This window comes from Mus caroli, chromosome 17 (genome assembly GCF_900094665.2).
Source record: "Mus caroli chromosome 17, CAROLI_EIJ_v1.1, whole genome shotgun sequence".
NCBI lineage: Eukaryota > Metazoa > Chordata > Mammalia > Rodentia > Muridae > Mus > Mus caroli.
The window spans coordinates 1,104,979-1,131,642 of record NC_034586.1 but is presented as its reverse complement, the minus strand read 5'-3'; the positions used below and the strand labels follow the sequence as shown (position 1 = coordinate 1,131,642).

The window sequence follows — 26,664 nt, the reverse complement described above, 5'->3', positions numbered from 1 at the left end:
AGGAGAAAGTAGGGAAAAGCCTCAAAGATATGGGTACAGGGGAAAAATGCTCACAGTCAGCTATTGGATGGATCACAGGGCCCCCAATGGAGGAGTTAGAGAAGATAACCAAGGAGCTAAAGGGATCTGTAACCCTATAGGTAGAACAACAATATGAACTAAGAAGTACCCCCCAGAGCTTGTGTCTCTAGCTGCATATGTAGCAGAAGATGGCCTGGTGGGCCATCAGTGGAAAGAGAGGTCCATTGGTTGTGCAAAGTTTATCTGCCTCAGTACAGGGGAATGCCAGGGCCAACAAGTGGGAGTGGGTGGGTGGGGGAGTGGGTGGGTGATCGGGTAGGGGACTTTTGGATTAGCATTGGAAATGTAAATGAAATAAATACCTAAAAAAAAAAAAGGCTCCATGTCTGAGTAGTCCCCCCGCTGTGAAGTTGGCCTTCAACACAAGCTCTTGGGGACAGTTCATACCTCAGTTCCAAACCCAACCTGCCTGTCTTGTGTTATCTTTGTGAGAGGATCCTGGTTTTCCTGTAGCGCACTAATAAGGGAATGAGTGCCTCTTCTCATAGGCTACTAATGCCCATACCCCAGTCTCTAGGTGATGTGGCTACAATGATAGCCAGTGTCTTGCCCTCAATCACCTATCAGTCTTTATTCTCCTGAGGGTCCAAACCCTTCCTCTAAAATTATTGTGGCTTTCTCTGAGTCTATTACAATGTATAATTTTATTCTATGAAAAGGAGAAAATAAAGAAAATTTAAAGAGTTGTTTCATAAATTACTACAGAAATAGAGTGTAAGGCAGAACCATTGTCGTCTTTGCTGAATCCCGATGACCTGTCACATGGGTCTTCCCAGGGGCCCTTCCGAAAGTGGCACAGCCATTCCTGGCGCTTCCAGAACTCCAGTGAACCAATGTCAATGACAAGTATGGAGGCTTTGGCGAGAATTAGCAAAAGCAGTGGAAGTCATCATTGTTTCTACACAAGCCTTACTTTTGGTAAATGGATCATGAGGCCCTGAAACCTTAATTTGCTTACACTTGATTTGTACAGCTTCCAAAAATTATTTGATGGATCTTACTTGAGCCTAAACTACTCAGCTCCCCTAATGTCTATCCCAGACTTGAAAAGTTCTGTGTTGAATAATCAGATACATTCTCAGGAAATGTGAGACAGAGGCCAGGGATTAATAATCATTGCTGATTTGGCTTCCAGGCTCCTACTTAGACAGACTGATTTCTTCCTTCACGTTTGTTTCTCTCTTCTCTTCTTCCTGGATATCTTTTAGTATGAAACAAAGTAGATATCAACCCAATAAATGTGATTAAAAAGCTAATTTCACAAACCCAAATTATACCTGAGTTGATGAGTTCTTATCGATTTGACCCAAGCCCCAGTCATCAAGAACGAAAAAAAGCATTAATTGAGGAATTTCTTCCTCCATTAGATTGGCCTATAAACAAGTCCAAGGCTCATTTTCTATGCTAATGATGATGAGGGAGGGCCTTGTGTGTAGGTGGTATAAGGAAGGTAGCTGAGCAAACCAGGGAGAACAAGCCAGTAAGCTACATCCTTCTGTACTTCTGCTTCAGTTCCTGCCTCTGGCTTCCTGCCCTGAGTTCCTGCCCCAACTTCCCTGGATTTCTGTGTGCAAGCCAAACAAACCCTTTCCTTCCCAAGTTGATTTTGGTCATGTAATTGATTAAAGGAATAGAAAGCAAACTCAGAAAATGACTACTGCTGTCCATCCTCAGTGCTGTTATGGACTTGCTAGATGAGGTTGAAGAGTGGGCAAATAGAGATGATTTTAGGCTGAGCAAGCAGTACATGAAAATTATCTGTGAAGTCAAAATTTTCCATTTCAATTGCTGAATTAAAGTTCTTCATCTCTATAAATATCCTTAACCTTAAAAACATACTGAGTGGCTGTACTGGCTAGTTTTGTGTCAACTTGGCACAGCTGGAGTTATCACAGAGAAAGGAGCTTCAGTTGAGGAAATGCCTCCATGAGATCCAACTGTAAGGCATTTTCTCAATTAGTGATCAAGGGGCAAAGGCCCTTTGTGGGTGGGACCATCTCTGGGCTGGTAGTCTTGGTTCTATAAGAGAGCAGGCTGAGCAAGCCAGGGGCGGCAAGCCAGGAGGAAACATCCCTCCTTGGCCTCTGCATCAGCTCCTGCTTTCTGACCTGTTTGAGTTCCAGTCCTGACTTCCCTGGTGATGAACAGCAATGTGGAAGTGTAAGCTGAAAAAACCCTTTCCTCCCCATCAGCTTCTTGGTCATGATGTTTGTGCGGGAATAGAAACCCTGACTAAGTGGCCAAGGGCACTGGATTACAGCTGATTGTAATGAACAGCTACCATAGAAAAGGGTGTTTTAAGAACCATCTTGTGTATTGCCTTATTTAACTCAAAAGTTTATATCATCATTTACATTTTAAAGATGAGGAGATATGGTTAGAAACTGCTTAAGAAATCACTGAGAACTCTGAGGAAACAGGAGTCAAGCCTAGACTAATGTCATGTCCTTCCTAGTTAGTTGCCTCCTCCCTGTTGGTCTATTCCTAACATCTCAAGCATGTGTGTGCATTTTCAGGAGACGGTTGGTGGTAATGTGCAAACAAGTAGGAAGTGGAGAAGAATCTATGCCAGTCCTTCTCTTTATCAGGACATGCTTAGTGCAATCTTTTGCATGGGGTCTTGTGCATATGCATTTAGAAAGTTTTTGTTTGGCGATGTAACTCCCTGTGGTTATAGATCATAGTGATACATGCCTCTGAGCCATTGATGACTTGTTGACATCTTAGTTGGGATTTCATTGCTGTGAGAGACACCATGACCAAGGCAACTCTAATAAATGACATTTAATTGGTGCTGGCCTACAGTTCCAGACATTCAGTCTATTCTCATCATGACAGGAAACATGGCAGCAGGCAGGCAGACATGGTGCTGGAAGAGAATTCTACATCTTTATCTGAGGGGAGCCAGGAGGAGGCTTTCTTCTACACTGGGCAGAGCTTGAGTGTAAGAGCCCTTAAAGTCTGCCTATACAGTGAAACACTTCCACTAACAAGGCCACACCTCCTAATAGTGCCAGTTCCCATGGGCCAAGAATGTTCAAACCACCACAGTCATTTATGTACTATTTGGAGCATTGTAAAAGTTCTCAGACAACATTACCAATGGCAGTGCTATTTATGCCTCTTTCTTATTTATTTATTTATTTATTTATTCATTCATTCATTTTGCTGTCACTTACTCTCAAGAGGAAAGTACCAGTGCTGAGTCTGTGACAGGATGAGGGTGGGGGAGATAAGCTTAGTCTCTGCAAAGTTTCAGTTCCCAAAGAAGGAGATTTGCTTTAATTAATGTGTTTCCTAGGAAATCTAAAATCAAGTAGGGCCAGCTCATCACAGTTACGACTGTATGTAACTAATTACTGAGATACTAAGGAAAAATCATCTAAGTCAAATAATCTCACATTCATAATCAAACATGTACCCCAATTATGTGTGTATTCAGACCTTGCTTTCCTGTTCATAAGTTTTTGGGGGTATTTTGTGATAGAACATTACAACCAAAAAAATTGCCTCCCTCAAGAAACATGGAAACTGGCTTCTTGTCACACTGGTTAGCTGAGCAGATTTGTGCCAGTCTAAGCTTTATCTCCACCTCACCCTCAACATCAGTCTAAGATGTTTTCATCAAAACTCCTTTGTTTGTTCTTCTAGTTTAATCTGTAAAGCAGAAGCCAGGAGCTCATGCATTTAGTAAATATTGTTTGGCTTGAAAGTGTGTCATAAGAAGTTGTGATTCATTTCCATTCCTAAGTGCTTCTGTGCTTTGATATAACTTATGAAAGGACTTTATAATAGAACTTTGCAGTTTTCAGTGTTGGCTTGGCATTTTACGAATATTTAGACATGGACTTACATTGGTTAAAAAGACATAGCTCATGATAGAGTTCTTGGAGGTTGGGAAGGATGTGGCTTTCTTTCATCTCACAGAGTAATGCAGTTGAAGAATGGTAAGTTACAGTTTTATATTTCTTATCTGCCTTCAGAAGCAAAGTAAAAGACAAGTGCTATAGGAATAATCAGTAGCATAATTTTATATAATAATTTATAATGCACATATTAAAACCTGACACAGATGTGCTGAGCCACTGAACAGGTCTTAGCAAATTCAGTAAGATTGAAGTCAAATAAGTATCTTTGCTACTCACAATGATATAAGTCTAAAAATCAGTAACAGGAAGAGAATTGAATATTTGCAAACACACTGGAATTAAACACCTTGTTTCTTTTATAGCAGCCAGTTCATGGAGTATAAAAAAAGGAGGCGTGGTATATATATTAGCAGAAATACAAATGGAAACATGACTAACAAAACTGACAGGACACAGCTCAAGCAGCTCCAAGAGGGAAGTTTACAGTGCCAACATGAGCGAATGACAGATTTTAAATGAACATTACAAGTCAATAGAGAAGGGGAAACAGAGGAAACCTGGAGTCACAAGAAGAGAGAAGTAACATATATTAGAGCAGAAATAAGTAAAGAGAGACTAAAAATGCAAATAAGAAATGAGAAAATATAGAATATGATTTTAGTGCTCAGAACAGTTCACAAACACATATTAAATTAAGAAAAGGAGATTGAAGGATCGTATCAGTCCAAAATCAGTGCAGAAACATTGGATCTGATAACACAGATGTACAAAGGCTCCTGGGAGGCACAGTGAACAGTTATAAGTCAAAATGTTGGCATAGGAGAAATGGACAAAGCCTAGACATAATCAACCTGCCAAGACCAGACCGTGAAGAGGCAATAGCAATCACCTCAGACCAATACTGTAATGACCAAGAACCTTCCAGCAGTGAAATCCATCCCCAAACTAAAACCAGACAGTTTCTTAAATAAATCCTACCAAATATTTAAGGAAGAATTAATATCAATCTTTTTCAAAGTCAGCCAAGAATTTGAAGAGGGGAGAACACTTCCACATTTTAGTTTATAAGGCTACCTTCACACAAATAGAACCAAATCCGGAAATGCAAGGAATGAAATTATACTCTCAAATCCTTGATTAAAAAAAATGGTACAAAAGCCCGAGTCAAATGCTAACAAAGTGAGTAAAACAGCATATTAGGAAAATCATACATACTATGATCAGATGGGATTTATTCTTAGGATAAAAAGATGTGTCAGCATAAGGAATTCATTAAATGTGGTGTACCACATTAAGAGGATGAAGAATATAATCCACCTGATCATTCCAATAGACACAGAAAAGCATTTTACAAAATTGAAAATCTTTTAGTAGTGAAGAAAAAAGCATACTAGATTTAGAAGGAATGTACATCAGTAAAATGAAACAATACATTATTGACCCACAGATAATGTCAGATACCACAGAGAAAAGCTACAAGCTTCCCATTTAAGATCAGGAATAAGACAAGGGGTTGCATTCTTGCCACTTCTACTTAATGTGATAATGCAAACCCTGGTCAAAGCAACGAGGCAATAAAAAGGGTTGAACCTAAACTACAAAGAAGACTTAAATCATTCATGTTTGCACATGGCAACCTTTTATAATACAAAAAAAAAATTACTTTAAACTTGTTTTTTCACCTAAGTCCCTTCAATTAGCAAGTTACTTTAATAATGTTACAAGATTCCAAAGAACATGCAAAAATTAGCTAAACCTCCAACACTAACAACAAATCCTGAAAGGAGTTAAAGAACACAGCAATATTTAAAATTGTTTAAAAAAGAATAGATTTGGCTACCTCTGAAATGTCTGTAGGCTGAAAACTATAAAACTCTAATAAAACAATTTGAAATTACAAGTAAGTCATACTATATTCTGTACTCATGGACTGGAAGAATGACTTTTGTTAAAATGTTCATACTGGCTCACATGATCACCATATCAATCAATCCTTATTACAATGTCATCAGTACTTTTATAGAAATTTTTTTAAAAATCTTACAACTATATGTAAACATTCAGAGTCACGAGAGATCAAATCTATCAGAGGAACTAAGCAGGCATCAGCCTTCCTGGTGGCAAATTGTATTAAATAATTTTTATAGAACTGGTACTGACATAAAACCAGATACACAGAATAATAGAACAAATATAGTCAAGAGATAATGTATCCATGTGTTCGAACTTTCTTCCACAAGGGTGCCAAGAATGTACAGTGAGGAAATGACAGTATCTTTAAACGGCACTGGGAACACTAGATAACCACACAGAGAAGAATAAAATTGGATTTTTATCTAACTCTATGCACAAAAATTCAATTGAAAATAAGCAAAAGGCCTACATGTGGAGCCTGAAATGGTAAAAGTTCTAGAAGAAATCAGTGGGAGAAAGCTCCTTGACATTGGTCTTGCAATGATATTTTTAAATCATATACCACCAAAAACACAAGGAACAAACCAAAAATAAATGAGAGAGACAAAAAATATTTCTGCACAGCAAAGACGATAATCAAATGGATAAACACCCGATGGAATGGGAGAAAACATTTCAACTCAGAGAATGTATCTTATAGGGGTGGCACCCAAAATGCTTAGGGAATTCAAATAAATAACCTTCCTTTTGGAGAACAAAGAGTTCAGTTAAAAAAAGGCCAAGATGTGAGTAGATATTTATTAAAAGCATGGAAATGGAATGGAATGGAAAAAGTCCGTCATCATTAATTACTAATCATTAAAGAAATGCAAATCAAAATCATTTGTATTATCATCTCTCTTATCCTGTGGTGGCTGTTAATCAATGCAAGCGAACTCAAACATTGGCCATAGTGGAGAAAAGAAAATCTTTTTTTCCCCATGTAAGAATGGAAAATGTTGCAGCATCTATAGGAAGTTCTTCATCATAGAACTATTGTATGATCTGGCAAATCGACCTCTGTACCCAGAAGAAATAAATCAGTAGGTTTCAGAGGTACCAGTTCATTGTAGCATCATTCCCAATAGCCATCCCAGAAATGAGCCAAAAATCTATGGACAGATAAATGAACAACAAAGTTGCAATATACAGATACACAGAATCTATTCAAACACTATACAGAGAAGGACATACTGTCACCAAGTGTGAAGTAAGCCAGGCACAGACATACTGAATTATCTCACTTATAAATGTGGAATCTAAACACTGGAACCCGCAGAAGCAGAGGGCAGGGTGGTGGTTGCCAGAGGCTAAGAGCTGGGGACACAAGGAGATACAGGTCAAGTCCAGAAAGCCTTTGCATATAAAATGAGTAAGTTTGGAGGACTTAATTTATAATTTGGTGACTAGAGCTAAAAATACAGTGTTGTTAAGTTGAAATTTGCTGAGAAAGGTGATCCTAAAATGTTCCCACCACACAAAACTGTAGTAATTCTGAGTGAGATAAGAGTGTTGATTAATTTGACAGGAGTAATGATTTTACTGTATAACAAATCACCACATTGTGTATTTTAAACATCTACAAATGTTGTTCGTCAATTGCTTTTCAATAATTCCAGAAAGAATTAGCCTATAATAACTAAACACCAATTGCTTAAACAATGGAAGTCCCGTGCAGTATAAATTTTATGTTTTTATTGAATGTCTCTCTGCTGTTTATCTGATTAGTTCCAGCTACTATTCTAAGCACCGGCATTTTCACAACGAATGGAAGGAAAACCTACGGTGGTGGCTTCTCCTCGGAGCAGAGGACAGAGTGAATGAACAAGATGTTGCCTGTGCCAGGGTGTGGCAAGAGCTTAAATCACCATTCAGCTGAGAGGCATAAGCAATGAACTATCAGATATGACAGCAACTCAAACCCTTGGCCCCAGAATTTAGCAATGCTCCCACAAAACACTGCTCATATTGACTTAGGGATTCAAAACTGCTCGCAAAACTCAACTGCCTCTGGAGCTTTCTCATGCTTTCACGTTTCCATTTTTGTGTCTGCAAACAGCTCAATGCTTTATTTCCGCACTACGGATGCAACTGTAAACCATTTTCAATCCCGTGCATCAGAGGCCTTTCTGCTCTAAACAGACCTATGGTTTTCTGCCTCTTCCCTGCAGCTGTCCTCCCTCCCGAGCCTTCTGTCTCCTGAGCCTTCCGCCTCCTGAGCCTTCTGTGGATCTTCTTCTAGAAACTTGCCTCCAGCATTCACAGAATCCTACATGTGTCTTCATTTTCTTTATTTGTGGTTTTGATCCAGGAAGCACAGTTTCTGCACAGCACAGTCTTACTAACACACAAATAGCATCCAAAGGTGCTCCTCTACATGAGAGATTTGGAGATATAAGAATTCTAGTTTAGAAATATATTAACATACAAATTTGAGGGGATGTCTTCATATGCTCTGGCTTCCAGTGGTGACTTGAAGATCTGAGTTACAAGTTACAACGCATATCTCTGGACTGTTGCATGTAGATTTACTAGCTACCCACCCCAGACATATCTAAGATTGTTTTCTCCATGATGTTTTTCAAAACAATCTAAAAGTATATAAATGGGTGAAAATACTTTGTAATTTAATGTAATCAACTCCATGATAATTTATTAATGTACAGTGAGTATAGCACCTGCATGTGCACATGAACACCCTCACATATGTGTGTGTAAGTCCTGGATGATGCTTGCCCAGTGTGCCTGTGGCGATCAGAGAACAACCACTGGTGTTTTCCTTTTCTGCTGTCTTGTTTGTAATAATGTGCCTCCTGAATGAATATGAATGAGGATGCCAGCCTCGCTGGCCCACGTGGCTCCAGTGACCGTTCGGTCTCTGCATTCTGCCTTGCAGTGGGAACACAGGGATTGCAGACATGTGCTAACATATCTGACTTTCATATGCATCCTGAAGCCCTGAACTCTGGGTCTTATTCTTATAAGACAAGTGCTTTACCCACTGAGTTATCTCCCCACCCCCTCCACCATACCTCTTAAGACAAACACATAAAAGAAGTTCTTACTATATATCCTTTTTTTATCCCCTGTCCTTTTTTTCTTGAATTTCTAAGTTTTAGAGATAGAAACATTCTGCACTGATTTATTTTGCATTCTTCACGTTAGCCACCCCTGTTTCTTTTGTTCTACCTTCTGGGATATATATTTAAGGCTCTTTCCCATCATCTCTTTGGCCATGTTTTCTAGTTATGTGCCATATTTTAAGATCTAGAACACTTTTCTCCATTGAGTATTAATTTTATAGCTTAATGATTTATTGAATGGATTTATGTGTTCTCACACCCCAAGGACACCATTTTAGAGGTGTTCACCCTACCTCACTCTGTTTTCATTATGGCTTCTGTTTCCAGATCCATGTGGACTTGTTTATTTTTGTCTCTGTTCATCATTGAAGTTGCAGCCTCCATGGGATGTCTGGTGATCCTGTTTGTCCAGACACAGGTAAGGCACAGAGATAGGGATCTTCCTGGCTAGTGCCCCACACTTCAGGGAGCTAGAGCAGAAGCCTGCCTTTCTATTTTTTTATATGATACACAGAAGGCTAATGTATTTCTCTTGATTTCTTCTGTTCCTGGGAGAGGGGATACGTCTGATATCTTACCTGTAAAATACAAGCTTCTCTATTCTCTCCCTGTCTTGGGAGACAACGTAAGACAGGCTTTGCACTGTTGGTGGCTTGTTTCTGTTTCTGAGATGGCTGCTACTGTGGCCCAAGAGGTGTCTGATGTCTATGAATCCAGAGGATAATCAGATTTTAATTCTTTCAAAGAATGTCTTTTTAAGTCCTCTGCCAGTACAGGAAGGTGGTTGCCTGGACAAAGAATCTCTTGTTAAATTTTCAATTTTTTTTCCCCAGTGGTGTTTCATGCCTTTAATCCCAGCACTTGGGAGGCAGAGGCAGGTGAATTTCTGAGTTTGAGACCAGCCTGGTCTACAGAGAGAGTTCCAGGACAGACAGGGCTACACAGAGAAACCCTGTCTCGAGAAACCAAACCAAACCAACCAACAACCAAACAAACAAACAAACAAAACCAAAAAGAGAAAAACAGTATTTTTTTTCCTTCAGTGCACCAGAATTCAGGTTCCAATGAGGTTTTTGATAAGACAACAGATACTAATTTAATCGCTATTTCTGTGACCCAGCAGCTGCCAATGGGACCTGCCCATTTTGTGAAGACTGTGTCCATGTGCAGCACTGTCTCTTAGGGGTTCTCAGTGGGTCTGTCCTTCTCAAGACGCATGCTTCTCTAGACCTCCGTGAAATATGGCTTATGTTGCCTTTCCAACCTTTTCTATTTTGTTTTCTTTATTCTTATTCATATTTCTCTCATCGTTTTGCCTCCCGAGTTGACCAGTTTCCTTCCAATCATTTCTCATCTCATTCTCTTCTCATCCCCTGTTTCTGAGTATGACACTTTACCTTTCAGTCATTCCAAAATTCTGTCTTTAAAGTTGCTTTCCTACTACCACATCTTACTTGTTTCCCTGTCTTTCTTCCCATTTATTTTTCTTTTTTGCCTGTGTGTATATATCCATATGCATGCCCAAGAACATACATGTATAATGGTATAAATATATGCATGTTTATGTGAAGGCCAGAAGTCAACTTCAGATGTCATATACCTTCTTTGCTGATACCATATGTCTTATTGGCCTGGACCTGCTAGATTCAGCCAGGCTGGATGACCAGGAATTCACTGGACTCAGCCTCCCTACCATCGTACTTGGGATTACAAGTACATACTACTGTGTCTGGATTTCTTACGTGTTTGGGGTATCAAACTCAGATCCTCATACATAGCACACAGTAAGCATTTTACCAACTGAGCTATCTCCCAGCTCCCGTTTTGTGTGTGTGTGTGTTTCTATACTTTTATTACTTTGTAACTTAACAGCTTAATTTATCTAAGGATGCTAATGAAGCTCTTATTTCTCTGACATCTTTGGTTTCTTTGCTCACTTGTTGCTTCACTGTTTATTTGTGACTTATCTAGGTTATCTCTTTCCCTCTTCTTTCTTTCTCAAGGTACTTTGGAAGAATTCTTACATGAGGCAAAATGCCCTGTACCCTCTTTCCTTCTTTGTCCCAAACACAGGTAGAGCTGGGGACAGGCAGCTTCAGTGAAATAAGGAAGTGGCATTTAAACTTTGAGGTAACTAAAATGAGGGCCATGTGCCCCAGCAAAATCCAAAATCTGTTTCATGAAGCTATGATGGTACTTGTCAGCTGTTACCCTGATGATCATGAGGATCACAGGACTGATGTTGTGTACTCTGGAGTTGATTAAGCGTCCTGTTTCAGGCTTAACCTCATCTCTGCGCCTGGGGTTGGAATGACAATGCTGTCATTTTGTGATGCAACACTCTGTGCCATTTCTCCCTGTCATCCTGATGCTTGTACTGACACGTGAATGGGATGCTTTATTTTTATCAGACTTTCTTGTTATCTCAGCATTAATTCTTATTGGTTTTAGATGAATTGCTCTGGATTGTAGACATAAGGTCTTTTCCTGCTTGCCTTTTTATTAACAGGGTGGACACTCTCAGACACTGGTGGAAGCCTGACTCCATGTGCAAGAAGGAACTTACCGTTTAATCCCATTAGTATCTCCACTGAGCCTTTCTCAGCAGCTGCTACCATAACTTCTGCCGATAGGGCTGTGACCCCATGGCTAATGAATTTCTTTCTCTTTCCACATCATTTCACAGAAGAAGAAAAAAAAAGATGATTCATTCTTACTGTAAATCTTAACAACTTCAGCATATTTTTCTTCCCTGTCATTATTAACTCAAGACCTTTCACCTTTCCCTGAGGAAGGACAGAATAGCCTATGTTTGCAGTATCTGAACAGTGACTTTAATACTTAGGTGCTTGGTCTGAACATAAGCACTGGGAGGTTGTGGCTGTCCATGTGCTCCATGTATCAGGAGTGGGTGCTATATACAGGGAGTATTATGGTGGTTTGACTGAGATCTGTCACCGGCAGACTTAGGCATTAGACACTTTGTTCCCAGTTTGTAAGGCTGTTTGGAGAAGTTATATGGAGGTGCAGCACCCACAGAGTAGTTCCGTCTATGAGAGTTTAAAACCCTGCTATAGGTCCAGTTCATCCTCTGCTTCTTTTTATGGTTAAAGAGGTGATCTTTCAGCTGCCAACTCCTCCCACCATGCCTGCCATGTTGCTTACAGACTCTAACCAACACAGTGGGTATGATGGGAATGATGTGGAACACAAGGCTGAATGCTGGGTCTCAAGTCAGTTAAAACCTATGAGCCTGCTTGCTTCTGAATGTTTCAAAGATTTCTGGACTGCATCTTCTCATATGTAACCAAAATTGTACAAAGTATAAAATGGTCTGCTGTCGTGTATATAATTGCATTTTGCAAAATCTTCTATGATGGTGCTTCTGCATATCTGATTTCTCCCTCCTGTTTTATTAAGTAATTTTCAGAATTGGAATTCCTCTGCACATAGGGAAGAGTAGATGGCTCTTCCTTTCCCTGACTTGTGTATCATATTGCTGTTCTTCCACTCACAAACATCAGGGTAGCTTAAAAGAAATATATTTTTTAACCTAGCTTCCTATAGTATAGTAGTCATAAATAATTTCCTGTGATAGCATTTTTCTAGGGAAAATTATTACTGACATATTCTTGGAGTCAGGGGAAAAAGCATCTCCCATATATGCCAGAATCTTCCATTGCTTCAAACTAGAGAATGAAGAAGGGAGTGAAGAAGGAAGGTCCTGTACAGAGGGCTTCTTAGTGCATACCAGTGGGAAGAGATACATCTGCAGTGAGATGCTGGCTTGTTGATTCATCTATGGAATTCAAATTTCCACTGATCTCCTGGGGCTGACAAGCATAACTTGAAAATGAGGGCACTATGTTTTGATCAGCTCCAGAATAAATAAGGAGCTGAAATCAGTTGTTTGAAGGAAATATGACTACGGGGCTTGCGTTTGATCAGCAATCTTCAGATTTTTAGGTGAAAGCAAGATAACTTGCATAAAACTCCTTGTTTGCTCTTTGTAAACTTTTTCTTAAAGAGTAGCAGCACTCTTCAGAGTGCAGCTGGGGAACCTTGGCGTATTAGGAGTTTAACCTCTGGTAATTCAGATAAGTGACTTGTCCCAAGAGGTTTGCTATGGCTTCCTTTTTAGAGAACCCAACCTTTAAAAACAAAACAAAACAAAACAAAACAAAACCAAAAAACCCTGTGTGTTGGGGGAGGGGATATGCCACAGTGCATGTGTGGAGGTCAGAGGACAACCTAGGGTCAGTCCTCACCTTACACATCGTTTCTGGCAGGTCTTTTGTTGTTAGTTGCTTTATATGCCAGGCCAGCAGGCCTACAAGCTTGTGGGTATTTTCCCGTCTCCACCCTACATGTTGATGGCAAGACATTGGGATTATAGATGTGTGCTACCATGCCTAGAATCACATGAGCTCTAGGGACTCAGACTCAGGTTGGGTTCTGGGATTTAGACTCAGGTTCCCATTCTTACATATCAAGCACTATCCAGTGAGCTGTCTTCTTAACCAGAGCCACACCATTTAAGGTCTCAAAGGGTATTGTTGTGCTTTAAGTAAAGCCTCCACTCAGCACGACTTCCCTTCTGCAGTCTATGAAGGTGCAAGAGGTAGTGGTGAGCTACCTGTCCTTCTCACTCTCCTACACAGAGATCAGAATGCCAAACGCTAACTCCGCCTGGCATTGGATTTGCTCTCCCTTGCCGCTCTCGTCTACAGGCGCAAAATGCTGACACAGTGGAGATCTCGAAATAAGTGATTTATAACTAAAATGGCCCTCTGCAGTGAAAGGTCTATGAGAGACGGGAGAATTTATTTGCTGAGTTACTATGCAAATTTCACAATTAAATCTTAACTCAGCTCCTGAGGGAGTACCAAGGATTACGGAAGGAGAGGAGCTTTGACGGGATTTTTTAAAAGTGGCGAAGAGAGGAGCCAAGAAGCAGCCACATAACCCTCCCGTTCCTCAGCTCTGCTCAGTGCTGATCTGGTCTCAGTGGGAATCAAGATGGAGAGGAAGTAGAACAGGGAAGATGGAATCAGGGGAAATGCAAAGAAACCTACTTTCTTATTTGTAAAACTGAATTAATGATTTTTTCCCCCGCAAATACGTGTCGCCACAGCGTGCTGTCCAGGGGGAAAAGCAAGTGGAGGTGCACAGTCTATTCATGAATTCCTTTATTCCTTCCTCTGAGCCTCGGTCCCTCTTCCTTCTCTCTGTATCTTTCTCAGACTGTTATGGGAAGGGGAGTGGAGCTTCCTGTTTCTCATCTAACCCTTTCTCCTGCCCCTCCTGACGCCTCAGCTCTCTCAGCTAGGCAGTTCCAGTGAGACTTCTGTTTGACAGGCAGTCTCCTGGGTGTCTCCACTGAAAAGGCCAAAGCTCCCAGTGCAGCTAAAATCCTTCCTCATCTTTAAACAGCTACTCCTTCCCCTGAACTGAATGCAAATAGGAGAGTCTCAGGGCTCCATTGCTCACCCAGGCTCCTGGTGCTTTTCTTAGCACCAGATTACTGTCTTCTGGGCAAGGCTGTTAATAGACATTCCTCCAACCCTGGCCTGTGGATGAATGACCATTAGGCTTTGTCAGAGACCATTCCCCATGGTCATTAGTCTGTCTCAGTCTTCTGCCTCCTGGAAGAGGACAGGCCCTCCCTCTTTTCCCTACATTCAGCTGAACATGCTGAATGCTCTGGCTTGTTCTTGCTGGATGATAATGAACAGTGCTGTGATAATATCATAGCATATTATCACCATCTCATCCTTAGGAGGAAGCTTATTTTCTCTCGTAGCAAAGAGTGTGTGTAGCAGCCAGCACCATAAGCCGGCTGGCCATCTAAAGATGCTACCTAGGGTATTGTGCACATTCTCTAGAAAATCTTCAAAGTGGCGTTAAAAATTGCCCTAATTCCCATGTTAATCAGTGTTCTGTTAATATAACAGAACCCAAGTACCCCAAATCAATAAACATTTAAATAGCAATGGTTTCTTTTGACCTCATGGTATTCGTCTACGGTCTTGGCCATATTGCCTCACAGCAGAATCCTTTTTGGAAATACATTGCACAAAACAACTTAGAGCATAGCTTGGAAGCTAAGAAAGAGAGAAGGAGGTAGCAAGATTCTGATCGTGACTGTAAGGTCCTAAGGTTAATGATCTAGCTTCTTCTACCAGGTTCCACCATTTGATCATCCCACCTCCCTCCACCCAATACACACAAACTAGTGTGCATACCTGAGGCAAAGCCTTTCATACATGTGTATGAAGCATATGGGCCTTAGGATGACATGTGTCCAAATCATAACAAGCCTCAAGAACTTATCTGAACTTCCTTTCCTTGAGTCTTGATAAAAATCCATCCTAGTGAAGTCAGTCCTGGGAGCTGGGGGAACTAGGGGCTCTGGAGTGCATCTGGATGCTTCCATTGAACCTCAAAAAGCTGAGATCAGACAGAAAATAACCCCCAAACAGAAAAAAATAGAAAGATAAAGATTTTCTTCATTGTTGTTTCTGTTTTCCTGTCTAGCTACCTAGATCTTTCTATCCATTATCTGCCTATCTATCTACCCATCTCTGTGCTTGAAAGCACACTTGTGCTTACATGTATGTGCCATGACACACCTGTGGTAGGAGAACAATATTCAGGAATTTGTTCTCACTTTCCACCACCCAGGTTCCAGAAACGATTGTCAGGCTTGACAGCAAGCACCCTTACCTGCTGAAACTTTTCACTTGTCCACAGTTTTTTCTTTATCTTACTATCTGCAGACTAAGTTAAAGTAAAATAGAAGTGTCCTGGCTTTCTAGGACCTTTGAATTTTCCTGGTTTGCTTGTATCTCAGAATAGGTGGTGTGCCTTCCTAAATAATCCTCCCCCCTCCTCCTCCCCCCCTCTTCCTCCTCCTCCTCCTCCTTTTCTTCCTTATCATTATGTGTGCAAGTTGGTATACATGTTCTCATATGTGTGTGTTTGTAGATATATGTGTACACACGTATGAAAATCACAGGTAGAGGTCCAATATCTTTCTCTATTATTCTCCTTAAATTATCAAGGCAAAGTCTAACATGTGAATTCACTCACCAATTCAGCCCATGTAGTTCTAGAGGTCTCTCATCTGGCCGCTCACGAGATGTGATTAAAAATGGGTCATCATAGCTGCCTGGCATTTCCACCTGTGCTCAAGATCCAATCTCCAGTTCCTATGCTTTGTGACAAGTGCTTTACACACTAAGCCATCTCCTCAGACTTCACATTTTATTTTAATAGTAAAAACAATTTTTCTCTTTTGAAAGTCAAGGTTAGTTTGCAAAAAATTGATAGAGTGTATCCAAATTGACATTGGTTGTAAGCTGATATTAATCTTACACTGGGGGATGGTTTGGAGGAGCACTATCAGATCATCGTTACAAATAGCCCTCACACTACAAAAACACAAGTTTCTTCTTTTTAAAAAAATGAGTCTTTTCTTAGTATTGCTTTGATATGAAAAAAAAATGTGTGATTGTCCTCTACCAGTCTGTGAGTGGGAATTTCATTTTGCTATAAAGAAGTTACATATGTTAACAATAAAGATATTAAAGTCTGAGCACACTGCAAAGGCACCTGCTTTGCTACCTGTTTAGCTTTGTTCCACCTCTGCTGGATGAGTCCTTTTCCCAAAATGCTTTCTTAAGTGTCCCTACTTGCTGCTTTTTCAGGTCCTTTGAGGCAGATGAGAGACAGTCTATAAGAAGGTGATTTGAAATTTGTATGTATTAGTCCATATTTTTAATTATAACATAACCAGTTACTTTAAACTACCAAATGACTAAAAAAATATGAAGATAGTTCCAGATCTTCTGAGAGATAAATGCAAACAATAGCAAATTCAGTCAGGATAGCAGGAATCCTAGACTTCTACTGTAAAAACAAAGGACTTTAGAGACCTCCCCTTCTTGAGAGCTAAGTGATGTGCTAGTCCCTCACTTTAGCATTCACTCCTCTCCTAAGGACGATCTCATGACAGAGAACTTTCCAGTCTCATGCAACACATGGAGGACATACGTTGAATTATCAGTTTTTACATAGAGCATCCAGGCAGCCATGTTGTTTATCTATTTGACCTCTCAAAGGCAAAGCAGCTTCCTATCTCATTTAGTCACCAAACAATCCTTGACCACATACTAGGTGCCAGGCATTGTTCTAGGGACTAGGGATAGAACAGGGAATAAGACGGATATAATTCATGTTCTTGGGTAATTTATATGCCACTATAAGAAGACGGTGCAACAATGCAAGACATTGAGAAAGGAAGACAGAATTATAATGCTCTTTAGACAGTGAAGGCAGAAGTGGGGATCGACCAGGCTGCCAGAGGTGTTTTATGGTTAAATAACGTGCCGAGAAAGTGATACATAAGCCAAGACTAGAAGAGATGAGCTGGCTATGCAAAGTGCTTTGGAGAATCTCATTTTAGGAAAGGAAAAGATTTGGAAAAATAACATACATCATTCATGTGAGAAATCGCAATGGCCTTGATAGCGCATGTGACAGTACACAAGGCAGAGGAAACAAAGTTGGTACAGATGGGAGAAAGAGTCTGAGGCAGGGAAGGGCAGTGTAGGTCCTTCACAGAGAAGTGTAAAACCTGACATGCTTTAAAAGGACCACTTTGGTACCTGAGTTTGAAATAGACTCAGCTAAAGAATGTGGGTCAGTCACAAGTGGAGGAGGGAGACAGGTTTAGAAGCCGTTTGAGTAATTGAGGTGCTGGTAGAAAGGTTGAGAGTTGGATAGATTCTGAGAGTAGAGCCATAAGGGTGTGCTGGGAGATGGGGTGGGGGAGGGCAGAAGATAAATGCTGGATGTTTAGGCTGAGGAAACAAAAGGAAGGAGTCACGAATTAACTTAGATGACAAGGCCTGCAGGCAAAACTGATTATAGTTTTCAGTTCTGACCATACCTAGCCAATGTCACTTTAAATACATGAAGACAGTGGTCACGCCAAGGTAATAGTCAAGCAGTCACTTTGACTATAGTGGACATATGTTTCTTAAATAAGCACACAATATCACGAAAGAACAGTAGACTTAAGAGGAAAATTGATATTCAGATATTTTCATTAATATATCAGAAACAAAATAAAATTTAACATGGCTTCATGTGTATTATATGGGACATGGTGGAAGGTGACACACAGGGTGTGGTTCATTGTCCTTGATTAAGCACAGGCACTGAATGTCATGGCCAAGCCACATTCACTAGGCTAAGAATCTAGAGCATAGTTTCCTGTCTATCAGATGAAAGTCTTATTTCGAGGCAACATTTCTAACAGATACCTGTGTTATCAAAACTAGAAAGTTAATGTGCTGTGTGCCCTTTTTCTTTAATTAGCTTTGCTTCATGGCTGGAAGTTCTTTTATGGATCTGAAACTGTAGCCCTGTTTTTGAAACCAGAAAACCATCACTAGCATCTAAGGAAGACACTAGATCCAGCAATTTCTATTGAAGTTTTTTTTTTTTTTTTTTTGAACAGACAGGCTTTCTCTCCTGTATTTTGAATCAGGGCACATCGAAATGTCTGAGATGTTCAATGTGTGCCTGATTTTTGTCTTTTGTTTTGTTTTTCTTTTTGAGCTCTGTTTTGATGATAAAGTTATCAAAGGTGAAAGGATTATAAAGCACAGACTCATGCGTTAACGTATGCTGGGAGCCTCGGCAGCCGGTAGATGTTTGAGGTGAAGGCACAAAGATTCCTGAGCAGTGTTGTTCAACTGAATTAGGTTTTCTGATTCTCAGGGACCCAACTGAGCATCTACAAATGCAAAATGCACGCTTAAGCTCAAACAGTTTCCCAGTTCATCAGTTTCTTAATACAAGCACTCCCTGTTTCAGGACAAGTCTACGGAGGACTTAACTGAACGAATGGTAAAATTGATTTCCTTTGTGTTTGTTTGTGTGCAGACTCACCCATGTAAAAAGCCAGAGGAGAAAGTCAGGTGCCCAGTTGTCTTGAGGCAGTATTGTTCGCCGAACTTAGAGTGAGGATGGTGGCCAGCAAACCTCAGCCATTCAGCCCTCTAATTCTACTTCAAATAGTCCTGAGATCATGGGCATCTGTGTATGACCTCATCTGTGTTTATTGTGACATAGATGCTGGGATCTGGACCTGGATCTCAGGCTTGTACATCAAGTGCTCTCAACCAGGGAGCCATCTCTGCAGACTTAGAAAAATGTAAATACCAGACGTGTAAAATGTAAATGTAGCCAACTCAAGAGCCGTTTCCTTTCTGGTGTGTGCCTGACATGGAATAGGGGTAATCCTGGTCTAAAGGGAAACGGGGGAGAGGAAGGGAGAAGACTTGTATATCAGCTAGGAATCTGCAGCAGACATTGCAAGGTAAAGTTTCTTAATCATTTCCAATCTCTCTGGAACCAAATCCCGGGCGGTTGAAAAACCATCCTTCACAGTGAGATTCCCCATGGCCTTTCTGTTCAGCAGAGCCCAGGAGGAAGGATGGCTTAGTAATTGCTTGCCCTGTCTAGCTTTACCTTGACCCTAACCAGGCACATTACCTCAGGCCCAGAGGCCCAGCACCTAAATGAAGTGCAGCTCAACTCACCAGGAGCTCCGGTCTCGGCATTCAGAATCACATATAAAAATGAAAACTTGGTCCCATATGTCTTTAAACCCATGACGGTTACTGCTGATATGATACTGCAGGGGAAAATGACTTAGATTTTTGTTGGGTAGATAGATTTGGGGGGGTGTCTCTCTGTGCAATTTTCTTTAACATAGTGGGGTTTTTGTCACTGTAATGAAAACTGCCTTCAGTCGAAAAGAAGGAAAAAATAAAAAAGAAGGAAGTGAGGAAGAGAGAAACAATAGCAGCCTCGAAGCCAAATTTTCCAAATAAATTAAACACTTTTTCATGACACAAGACATATTAGAAACACTGGTCAAACCTTGTCCTTGAAGGTGTGAAGACCCAAGCTCTTAAAATTAATGTAAATAGCAGTACTCTCGCCACGGGCATTAATCCAGGCCGTTGAATTCAAAGGAAGGGCGAATATAGAAGGAAGAGCACAGAAGAAAAGGTCATGTGTTTGCAAAATCTTAGGGAAATTGGTGCAGCTTTGGAGACTAGCACCCTTTGCTCATATGTCTTTATGGCTATTGCATAAAATGAGTCAAGGAGAGAACCGACAGAGAGCAGTTTGCAAGTGTTTCATTGACACGAGCAAATATGGATTTTTTTTAAAGTATGTATAAGCCCTGAGATCAGTGGTTTAGCCTAAATCCAAGGCCAACAAGCAGGAGGGAGGCTGGGATCTATTTTTAGCCATCAGAGATGTGACCTATGACAAGTCACTATCTATAAATATAAAACTCACTAGCCGCTCAGTTTATTGGCGAGATTGGATGAAGTGGTGCATGTGAAAATATTTTTGAAGTAATAATGTGCTGATCCGAGATTAGGTATTATTAGCATTGGGAGAAGTGGGGGGGGGCAGAGGAGTCAAGGAGAAGGGGGGCAGAGGAGTCAAGGAGAAGGGGGGGCAGAGGAGTCAAGGAGAAGAGGAGATTGCTTCAGTTCATCTAGCTCCCCTGGGAACTGTGCACTTAGTTAGTGAGGAAACGGGGCCATCGGTGTATGTGAAAGCCAGAGAGAGACTGTGCGCACACGGTGAAGTGTTTGTGAATGCAAAGGGGATGGCCCTTTATTAGGCAGTAGATATGCTGAGTTTCAGGTTTCCACTACCAGGAGACTTGGAAAAGTTGAAACTCAGCCTAACTAGAGCTGCCAATGGCCTCTAATGAAAATTTCCATTTGGAGAGACTAGGTGTTGACTTGGCATGACACCAAACAAGCAGGCTGCTGCAGAATTTTACACCAATTGTATTTCTCCTAATTAAACCCTGTCTGACCTCAGCATTAAGAAACAATTTGTTTCAGGATATAACCAGCACACATAAGCAATTACATTCTGTTTGCCCCATTAGCATCATTTGGCTCCTTTGCTATCCAGGGCTGCTACTGAAGTGAGTGCTACCCAGCAGCCAGGGCTATAAAAAGCCTAGAGTGTTTGGAGATTTTTTTCCACCCCTCATGTGGGGAACTAAGAATATCATCATTTTTTCAGCCAAGCCAGAGATTCTGGGAGCAGTGTGCTTCTGTGTTTATTATAAGGGAGTGTATATATATATATATATATATATATATATATATATATGAATATTTTCTATGACTTATAAAGCTCAACTGGTAAAAAAACAAATGAAACTAAAATAATCTTGATTTATAATAATCTCGGCTTATTTGATACACCATGGCTCATGTTCACATTCAGCTTACTTTTTCATAGCTGTCAGACTTGGTAAATTTAAATTTGGGGAAGGGATTAAGAAAAAAAAAAAACTTTGTCGTAAGGATCACACACAAGGTCCTGAGAGGCTAGAAAAGCACTTTAGCACTGAGCTATATACCCTTCTGGATTTTTAAACAGAAAAAAAAAAAAAAAAGAAAAAGAATCTCAAAAGCATTGCAAAAGAGGCATTCTATCCATGTAAGAGACAGAGCAACAGAGAAGGCCTTCAAACCTGAACACTCACCAGGCTCGCCAAGAAAGTTCATATTAGCGGTAGGAGCCTGACAGGAAAATCTGATCTTCCTGGACTTGCGCACGACACCTGCTAGCTTTAAGGGCACCCATGCCCTGTCTGAGGGATTTCCTGTGGGAAGCAGTTATAGAAAGCAGCTGGCTTTGGAGCTGTGCTCTTGTCTCCTTGGTCCTTAATGTTGCTCAGGAGAGCCTGGACCATCCTGCATTCTTACTCCATACTGAACCTGTTAGGCGTGGACTTCTTTTTTCTGGCATCCTGGGTCTGGTAGCTAAAGTGGAAAAGTTAGGACGAGTGGTATTCCATGTAGGAGTGGTGACAGAGAGAGAAAGAGAAACACAGAGAAACACAAGGAACAATTTCTATGTAATCTCTCAGCATACGTGACAAGATGGCGTTTACCCTGGGATGACTAGTTAGCTCTAGTGGCTTGGATGAACATTTGCCATTTTTTTTTCTGTAAGAATGGGAATGAAACCATCTCTCTGGTTTGTATTTCTCAGAGTCTGGATGGGCATGATCATCTGGGAGAGTGGAGAAGGTTTGATGCTGTTGATTCGGATGGGGCATGCTTTCCCTTCCGTGCACTGTACTGATGTGTGCCAGAGCAAAATGATTGCATCTGCACGCTCCTGAAGAGAGCTGCTCTGTGAACCAAGAGCACCTTCTGTTGGCAGCTAGGTCTCATGAGCCTTAAAAAAAAATAAAGGCCGTTTTCAATATAGAATCAAACAAATGGAGTAGTAAGTGAAGACTTTTTTTTTTAATCAGCCTTAGTAAGCTAATGTGATTGATAGATAGTCACTCCTTCCTCCTGGCAAGGTTGACACCTATTGTATAGAGTTACATTGTCCCATCCTTGCTAAATCCTGTGCATATATGTCACCGAAATGATGCATGTCTACCAATTCATGGTACATAGCCTGTAAGCAGGTATTTTAAGACACAGGGTCTGAAAGATGGCTGATTATTTTGGGAAAGGAGCCATGCTCAAATCAGAAGACTTTAGTATGAGACATTTCGTGACCATGAGGCTCAGAGGAGTCCCTTAGCCTTGATTGGTAGCAGTCTTGTCTCATAGAGCATTTTGTCTTTTCTACCAGTCACTTTGCATTCGCTGACAAACACTTTCGTCTCTCTCTCTGCCTTGACCTCACATTCTTAACTCTGGTCAGACAGTTGCTCAATGTGTCCCTGAGGTTGCCAACCACATTGGATCTTTTCTATGTTGTTTCTGTGGTCCCTTCCCACTCATCTCTTTTTTTTCTAAAGCTAATTAATAGTCTTCTGCTTTATCCATGGTTACCAAATGGATAGTGAATAAGTCAGTTCTCCAGATAAGGTTCAAATAGAGATTAACTGGTTACTTTTTAACTTACAAAAAATACAAATCTCTCTGTGTCTCTCTGTCTCTATTTCTGTCTCTCTCTTCCTCTCTCTCTTCCTCTCTCTCTCTCTCTCTCTCTCTCTCTCTCTCTCTCTCTCTCTCTCTCTCTCTGTGTGTGTGTGTGTGTCTGGGTATGTGTTGGTGTCTATACTGACTGGTTTTGTATGTCAACTTGACACAAGCTGGAGTTATCATAGAGAAAGGAGCCTCCCTTGAAGAAATGCCTCCATGAGATCCAGCTGTAAGACATTTTCTCAATTAGTGATCAAGGGGTGAGAGGGCCCAGTCCATTGTGGGTTGGACAGGCTATCCTTGTGTTGGTGGTTCTGTGTTCTATAAGAAAGCAAGCTGAGCAAGCCAGGGGAAGCAATCCATTAAGCAGCACCCCTCCATGGCCTCAGCATCAGCTCCTGGCTCCAAGTTCCTACCTTGTGTGAGTTCCTGTCCTGATTTCTTTGGTGATGAACAGCAATGTGGAAGTGCTTCTTGGTCATGGTATTTTGTGCAGGAATATAATCCTGACTAAGATAGTGTGTTTATAGTACAGCACAGGATCTGTTTATAGTAGTAAAAGAATAGCTAACGTTCAGGGTTTTCTTGTATGCTAACTTTTGGGGTCTGGCCACTCTTGCTCTGATGATATTGCTTTCCATCTTTGGTCCTGTTAATCTGGGTCATGATTCTTTCATGAGCCCAGGATTGATTTAACTCTGTACTTTTCAAATCTGTGGCAAGAAAAAACACATCTATGTCTTAATATGCCTAATCTTATTCACATTACATCTTCCTAGTTCTTTTTTGCCTATTTTTACTTGTTTTATTTCTTTCTCATTTCTTCCTATTCTGTATTACCTGGACTTAGGCCCATTCCATCTTGGTTACAATTCTAATACAGTCCCCAAGATCCATAGGGAGCTCTGGTATAGGCTTTATCTCCATGATCCCAACCTGACTCCTGTCCTGGAGAAAAGGTCCAAGAACCTAAATTGAGTTGTTAATGGGAACTAAAGATCAGTGACATGACATTTAACACTACTTTGCATCAGTTGTGGCTTCTCCTGACCAGCAAAATAGACTGGTAGTTTGATTGAAGGGACATCCTGTGTCTGTCAGTCTGTCAGACCAGGAGGTTGGGGCTCCCTGATTTCCTTCCTGATAGCATTCTGTTGAACTGCTTTCTATTCTTAAGGTCCCACAGCATGGCTTGCAAAAGTCAGAATATACCAGACTACAGTATTTAGCCTAGGTTGGACTCTACCATCCATCTTGGTGAATGACAGAATGCTCTTACTGCCACTCTTGGAGCTCCTGGCCCATGAATGAAGAACGAATGCAATGGGTTTTGTGGGCAGATGAATATGTTTGGGTCACAGAAGCCTAACCCTTCCTCCTAGACCACTTGCCTTAACTCTCTTGTGTAACTGTTCAGTAGAGTTAATAGCTCTAAGCTCTTTAGGGGGAGGTTTGTTAAAATCATGTCCAAGAAAATAAATATAATAAATGAACAATCTCTGGAGAGAGCTTTGACATTTAAAGAAATGTAAATGAGTCTCACAAGGATATGTTATGAAATAGGCGAAGTGCATTAGCCCAAATGAGATATTTTTATACCGATTACAGGAGCCATCTCCTGGGGACCACACCTGAACTTGTCGAAGCTGAACCCCAAACCAGTTGTGTACCCAGGGATCTAGCGTGACAGATTTGAATGTGTTCTACTAATAACTCTCCTCACCCCATGCCTGCGTGCCAGCACGCAGCTCCCCTGTTACTCAATGAGCTTTGATACAAGGATGCTGGAGCATAGCTTTGAACTCTTCTGAACCCAATTATATGCAGCCATTTGACGGTACCATGGTGGGACGATGGAGGAACAGCGCCCTCTGAACTAGCATACAGAGAGTTCAAGGAGGAGTTGACTGCAGCGGGTCTGGCAGCCAATTCAGACATGGAAGTGAGCTGCCAGTGGCACGGCTGTCTGCCAGCCTGAAGCGAGGATGGTGGGTACAAAAGAGAAGTGCAATTAGTGAGAGAGAAGAGAGAGAGAGAGAGAGAGAGAGGAAGAGAGAGAGAGAGAGAGGGAATAAAAAAGATAGAGCAGACTGAATGGGGCACCTGGGCAATAGCTTTCATTTTGGAGAAAAATAGATTATTCCATCTTGGGTTCCCTGTACCGGGCATGTGGGCTGAAAGAGACCTTTTCCCCTGCAGTGGGGTGAGGCATTTCACCTTCCAAAAGCATTCCCTGGCCATTCAACTCTAACAGAAGTCAGTTCTGTAGGCCAGAAATCTGTCTCTTTCTCTCCAATCAGCTTGCCACCAATTAATAGGACCCCAATAGAAAAGAACAGAACCAGCAGGCAAGCTATTGCCCTTCTCCCATAGGGTAGGAGGTCCACGTGTTCTCCTTTTAGACAAAGGGCCTGCCCCCAACAAGTATAATACCAAGTATAAATAAAGAAGGCTTTTGTGTCCAGACTCCTAGGGAAGGAGCTGTCTTTTATTTATCTCATAAATCTGTTGTGTTTTATGGCGTGACCATAAAACCTTAAAATGACATTTTAAATCTGGACTCTCTAACAGGGATCTGTTTCCCTTGATGGAAACAGACATGACCCACCAGCCCCCTAACGTTAGCTGGCTGTTCACACTCATCATCTTTAAAGCCTGGCAAGGTGACAAGGTAAGCCTAATGCCTCCACTTGGTTGGTGGTAGGATAGTGTGGAGGTTTGGGGATGTTCCCTTGCAGTGAACTCCTTGCCTACTTTTCAGGCAATGGGAGGCAGGAAGGCTTTTCTGAAGCACTCAAACTCTGTTTGACTGAAGAGGTTTTCTCATTCTTCAGATAAAGTAAGATGAGAACGTAATTCCTGAAGGTAACCCTTACCCCCAAGCTCTGTCCTGGATGCTGGGCCGTTTAATGAGATACTGCTGCTGAGTCACAAGGAGAAGACATGCCCCTTGCCCACCCTTCAGTCTTACAGGAGCCGTGATTGGACATCTGTTCCTGTCACCTTGGGGTTCCTCCCAGCGCTTTCTCCTGCAAAAACCTCGAGTGTGATACCTGGCTTCTCTGCACTGGCTCCCATGGAACAACTTCGCCAACCTTGATCTACTGATGTGCCATCTACCCTGAAGCATATTCTTTGGCCATGAAGTTTGGGGAGGAGAACCTCTATCTCCTAGATCCAGCATCTTACTTTTCTTCCCTCTCTCCTCTTTCTGGCTTAAACTCTTTCACTCCCAGCCCACACTTTCCTCCATAGATCTAACCTTCCAATAAACCTCGAGTGAAAGATCATCTTGTGTTTTCAATTCAGGTTTTGGCCCCACAACGAATAACTCATCAGCACCTCGGCAGTTTACAAAGGGCAGGTTCAGAGCACAGAGAATGCTCAGTATGCCCCTGGGAAAACACCTCCTATGTGCTTCTGCCTAAGTTAGAACAAAACACAGATTAATATATTCATAAAGTTTCCTGCCACCTGACACCAGCGTCTCTCTAACAGATCAGAACAAACGCTGTTGATCCTGCTTTCTCCTCCAAGGCAGCATGTGAGAAACAGCCACATTCTCCACCTGTCTAGTGGCTCGTACACTTTGCTGCTAGGATGGTAAAAACCTTCCTTTCATCCAGTTCCCGCTTCTGGCTGCTTTTCCTCTCTGTGCTTTGCAAA

At 41.3% G+C, this 26,664-nt stretch overlaps 1 long non-coding RNA gene across 2 annotated transcripts; it reads left to right on the top strand.

The window, feature by feature from the left end:
- The first annotated feature begins 19,192 nt into the window (after positions 1–19,192).
- Positions 19,193–26,275, top strand: LOC110284177. Of its 2 annotated transcripts, XR_002376905.1 has the most exons (5): positions 19,193–19,376; positions 24,826–24,986; positions 25,570–25,669; positions 25,760–25,837; positions 25,964–26,275. It is a non-coding gene; the product is annotated as an uncharacterized LOC110284177 (long non-coding RNA). The 2 variants fall into 2 exon arrangements; XR_002376904.1 differs by having other exon boundaries at positions 25,760–26,275.
- Positions 26,276–26,664: the final 389 nt, after the last annotated feature.